We start from the raw sequence: 6,120 nt of genomic DNA, 5'->3' as shown, positions 1-6,120 counted from the left end.
TGTGATTTTATTTGGGGCGATACTGACAGGGCACCTAAACTGTGACACTATGTTTTGCCAATTCCTTGTATCGGAATCTACTGCTGGCAGCTTATGTCTTTGTGAACCAGTACAGATTCTAATATTATTTTTACACATGAATGAAATTCTTGCCAAGTGTCATGTCACCATTTTGTGGTTGTTTTTTGTTATTCTTTGTCTACTTTCTGACAAAATTTGAATAAAAAAGAAAGTAAAAAAAAAAAGTCCTGGATGAATCACATCTAGGGTTGGTGTGACTATTGGAACATGTTCTGACCAGCCTTTTAGTATTACCTAATTGGCATCTTACCATAGAACAGATGTATTCAACTCAATATTTAAGATTTTTGGCAGAGATTTTGTCATGTCATATATGGTATACTTACAGTAAACAAAATATCAGTGTAAAAGTTTAAGAGGTTACTTCACCTTTGCAGTAAATTTAATTATGTAGACAGGGGTGCCCTGCACTTTTAAAAACAATGTGTAGCTTTTAAAAAGGTAGTTTAACCCACTGTGCCTGCACGGCAAGGGTTAATTGCTGGTTTTGGTCTAGGGGAACAAAAAACAAATTTAATGGATCACCTGCTCCTTCCAGCAATTAGATTGGTCCCTGGCACTTCTCCCCCATGTTCCAGCAGCAGGGGCGGACTGACCATTTGGAAACTCGGGCACTGCCCAAGGGCTTGGGATCAGTAGGGGGCCCCATGAGAGGCCCCTGGTACCTTTTTGTAGCAATTGTGCACACAGAGATGGACGCGGGCCTCCATTTTGTTAAGAATCTTCCATTTTGTACCATCTCTCACTCCCAAAGCAGGCTTCCTCCTCTTTCCTCATCCCCTCCCTCTATGTTGAGTGACATGTGGTCAGTGTGTGTTTGCAGAGATCACAGGCAACACACTCAGTGGGAGGGCGTCCTGGCTATAAAACCTCACTAGCTAGGTGCCCCCCTGTCTAAGAAACTCTTGCTTGGAAAGGGATAATAAAAGCGTAAACCGAGTCCTTCACTGAGTTCAAAGACATTCCAGAGAGTCGTAAACACAGACTTACATTTAAAAACTAATTTTTTCATATCAGTTTATATCTTCACATAGGACATAATTACACAGACATGGAGCACATATTCGGACGGCTGACGTTAATACAAATTACCTGGTATATTACACCCCCTATCTGACATATACTGGAGAGCAGAAAATTATATCTCTTGAACCATTCAAGAGAATATTTCATATTTCATATCTAACCATTCCACAGATGCGTCTGCATATTAATCTACTAGGGGCACGGCTGCTAAATGCCCCAAGAATAAGTTATGAATCATAATAGAAGCTATGAGAGTTTCTTGGTCATAACTTAGGTCTCCACCTACACCGCCCTCCCCAAATGTGCCATTGTTCTCTGTATATTTATATATATATATTGGCTACATCTTTTTATGTAAATATTTTTATTGCACCCTCTTGACCTTTTAGTAATAAATCTTACTTTCTGAAAGGGTTGAACTGTTTCTAAAGCCTTTAATGCAAACTATGAATTCCTGCCGCTGAAGAGCGCTACTGTGTGTGTTTAACCCTCTGTATAACCTGCCTGCGGTGACAGTGGTATACAGACGATTATCCAACCATCATAGTGTTATTGCTAATATTGCCGAGTTTCCTCTTTCTCTGTACAAAAAGGAGGTGGTGGCAGTGTGAAGAGTTAATTGCGTAATTAACCTGACCCAGTAACAATCACGCTCAGGCTGCAGGTACATCGATTGTGATCCATTAGCTGGAAAATCGTTGTGCAGGGTGCAGCTGGGCATGGCATTGTTACGCACGTGAGAGCGCGGTTTTAGATTGGCTAGTCCTTCGGTCACGAATTTGGTGAGAAGGGCTGGGGTCTGACGCCTCGATCGTCACACCTTTTTCATAGGCTTTTTTGAGTATGGGCAAGGACACAAGGGCCCCATGATCCCCTATTGCCCGGGGGCCCCATGAGTTGTCAGTCAGCCCCTGTCCAGCAGTCTAAGTTTCTGACGTCATCAAGACCAAAGTAGGGTCCATAGCCCTTCATTGGACACAACGGTGCCAAGGGACAATCCATTGCTGGAGCGCGGAAGAGCACCATCTGCTGGAGAAGCAGAGAATGAAGTAAAACTGTTTCTACTCTCCCCTAAACAAAACAAGCAATTAAAATGTTCCCGCAGTTGGGCTTTAAAGATTGATAGCAGTTTTGAAACTTGTTAATAAAACTGTACATAACATTGCAAGTACCTTGTTTTTCAGGATAAATTGGGCCTTCTATTGTTGTCAAATAGTAATGGACATCCGTTTTTTTTTTTCAAAGAAAAATGGCTCAAAATAATAAGAATATATAGGTAATTTTTAAAAATAATCGCTCAGACCTGGGTAAGCTGCAGCCCCAGGGCCACATCCAGCCCTTTGGCCATCCATGTCCAGTCTGCGATGTCTCCACTGTCAGCATGCTTCTCTGAGCACATCAACTTCCTCACTGAACTTAATAGGTGAATGGTTGATTTTGACAAGTGGTACTGCGGGTCAAACTGCACCCCGAGTTAAAAATGCCGTGAACATGAAGCACCGCCCATCTTAAAGAGCAATTTTATGAGCAATTGTACCTTTTATTTCTAGTGGCATATGTTTGTATTATATATGTTTACATACTTACAGACCTTCCCAGAGGACTGAATTTAAAGAAACCCCAAAACTCAAAGTGAACAAAAGGTGCAGCTGTCAAAAAACCTCCTCAGCGTCTGTGAATCTTCAAAATATCATATTTTAACTTGATCCATCTCCAAAATCAATTCTATTGTGTCCACGTGTACCTCAAAAAGAGCAAATGACTACATATAGTGCATTATCCTCAAAAATATAATAACGCAAAAATCAATGTGTATTTGTGTTCAAAATTTATAAAAAATCACTCAGTGTCCACTAAATGTGGCTGAATTGAATACTCTGACCCTTAAAAATACTTTATATAGCTTTACATCTCATTCCCCATAAGAATCCACTCACAGCTGATCCTACAGACGCATTATCATCCTCATAAGGGATTCCTCCGAAGAAAAACGCATCCTAGTGTATTATACTTTGGACTTGTGATAAGTGCTCCCCTCTTCAACACCACTTAGTGAAACGAAAACCACGCTCCTCCACCTTCCAAGCCATGCACCTTACCGGACATTATTCTAAACAATAGTAAATTGAATCTCAAGAATATATACAAAATCAATTATTAAAAGCTGCAAAACATCTCAATACCATTCTCATGCGCCATCTAGTGGTAGAAACAGATTACCACCACAAGACGGATGAGAATTAAATAAATAAATTAAATTTAGATTATTATTATTATTATTATTATACAGTATTTATATATATATATATAGGGGGGCTTAATAAATAGTCTCTACAATTATAAAAGAATTATATCTCAAATATAATATAAAGTGCTAGAGGATCTATATATGCACAATATATGCTACATAGTATATAGGAAATAGGTGCACGTCCTCAACATACACCTTATAAAACATGTATTCACAATTAAAAATTATATATAAAAAAACCATTTGTATATCCTACTAAATTAAAAGCTAAAAATAATGATAAAAGTAAGACTCCATCATATAAAAACCTCCAGCCCTAACAGAAAAAACTACTAGCAAATGCAAAGTGACTACTAGATGCTAAAAAACATGTTCCTCATACAACCTCCTAGCCCAATATCTGCAACAAATACCATCTATATGTCAACAGATATCTCTCTCTCAAATGAACAATATGGAAGATGGGAACTCCCTACGACCAAGATTTGGTCCCTACACCAATTCTTCTGTCAGTTATGGCTGCAATCTTTCTTGGTCTACCTGACCTTGGCTTGGTATCGAGATCCCTGAACTTTCCACTTCTTAATAGGTGATTTCACAGTACTGATTGGCATATTCAAGGCTTTGGACATCTTTTTATGTCCTTTTCCATCTGTATAAAGTTCCATTACTTTGTTACGCAGGACTTTTGACAGTTCTTTTCTGATCCCCATGGCTCAGTATCTAGCCTAGTCAGTGCTTCCACCTAAGAGCTAACGAACTCATTGACTATTTATACACTGACACTAATTGCAATTTAAAAAGCCACAGATGTGGGACATTAACCTCTAACTGGCATTTTAACCCGTGTGTGTCACCTTGTGTGTCTGTACCAAGGCCAAACATTCCAGGGGAGGGAAACTTTTCATCATGGCCATTTGGGTGATTTCTGTTATTATAATTTAAAAAGGAGCCAAACAACTATTTGATAATAAATGGCTTCACATGATCATCATCCTTCAATAAAAGAGCATTTTTTGATCAGTCATATTTTCAGTATCGATGCCAAAATCTCACAATTTCTGCCAGGGTATGCAAACTTTTGAGCACAGCACTCATGCGCCATCTAGTGGTATAAACAGATTACCACCACCAGAAGGATGATAATTAAATAAATAAATAAATAAAAATTCGATTCACAGGTCTGCAAAAAAATTTTTTTCAAGAGCTGTTTTGGTTATTCCACATAATCTTTATATTTTTTGGTGCGCTGAATCCAAAAATGACCTCCATTTTTTCATAGGACATCACGTTTCCTGACAATTTAGGTAACTATGTTAAATAAGGCAATACCTCAAAATAAATGGAAACAGACTTATAAAATTAAAGTTTTATTACAATTTTTTCATGAAAATCCTTTTTTGAACTGAAATGAGCTCACCTACACACACTAAACTCGATTCTTCTTCCCTGTGAAGCTCCTCTTGGTGCATTTATGCTTGTGAGTAGCATCTGGAACAGGGGCGGACTGACAACTCATGGGGCCCCCGGGCAATAGGGGATCATGGGGCCCCTGTGTCCTTGCTCAAACTCAAAAATGCCTATGAAAAAGGTACCAGGGGCATCTCATGGGGCCCCCTACTGACCCCGGGCCCTCGGGCAGTGCCCGAATTTCCAAATGGTCAGTCCGCCCTTGATCTAGAATGTCTCTCTGAAGCATCCAACAGTAGTCTGCCATCATTGTAATGCTCCATTTTCCCTGGTATCTCCTTTCCATCTCTTTAATGTCTTGGTGGAATCGTTCACCTTGTTCCTCACTCACAGCTCCCAAATTTTCAGGAAAGTAGTCAAGGTGGGACTGGAGGAAATGTACTTTCAAACTCATCAGGCAACCTAAAGCTTGAAATGCTTTCAGCATTCTTCTGATGATCTTTTTGTAGTGAGGATCTTTGTTATTGCCTAAAAATTTCTGTACGACTTCTTTAAATGCAATCCACCCTTCTTTTTGAGGATCCGTCATGGTATTGACAAACTCTTGATCAACTATAAGCCTTCTAATGTCTGGTCCGAGGAACACACCTTCCTTCAATTTTGCCTCCGACAGGTCTGGAAACTTGGTGACCAAGTATTTGAAGCATTCTCCATCTCTTGGAACTGATTTTACGAATTGCTTCATCAATCCCAATTTTATGTGGAGAGGTGGTAGAAGAACTTTATGGGAAGGTACCAAAGTTTCTCGGAGGACATTTTTTTCACCGACTGTTAGCACCCTTAGCTGCCAACTCTTCTTGGTCCAGTGATTTTGTCTTTCTCGACTGTCCCATAGACACAGAAAACAAGGGTATTTGGTATGCCAACCACTGGATTCTTCAGGAAAGATTAACCCCTTCTACCATTAGAAGCACAGACTCAGGACTGAGGCTTACACATAGAGCATGCTGCCGAGTATCCCAGTAGTCAGACATGTCACTCAGAGTAGCACTTGTATTCACCCCCTTCGCAGGGGGGGGGGGGCAGAGATTGTTTACCTGCATATAACAACAAAGGGCCAGAAGAGAACTAGGGAAATGAGGAAATATTTTTTTTTTCCCTAAAACTTGCTTATCTTATGTATATATTGCTGACCATCAGATTTACAGTGCTATATTTTGTTTTACATAACTCGGACAACCCCTTTAAGTTTTTTTGGCATTTTATATCTTAAATGCACTTATGTGAATTAATCAATAGTAAGTTGGACTTTAGATTTGGTTAAAAACCCATAATTTGAAAAAAAATACCAA

Source organism: Staurois parvus, unplaced genomic scaffold (genome assembly GCF_062004578.1).
Source record: "Staurois parvus isolate SC_StPar_1 unplaced genomic scaffold, SC_StPar_1.0 ptg000347l, whole genome shotgun sequence".
Classification (NCBI taxonomy): Eukaryota; Metazoa; Chordata; class Amphibia; order Anura; family Ranidae; genus Staurois; species Staurois parvus.
Note: the sequence above shows the minus strand (reverse complement) of the source record.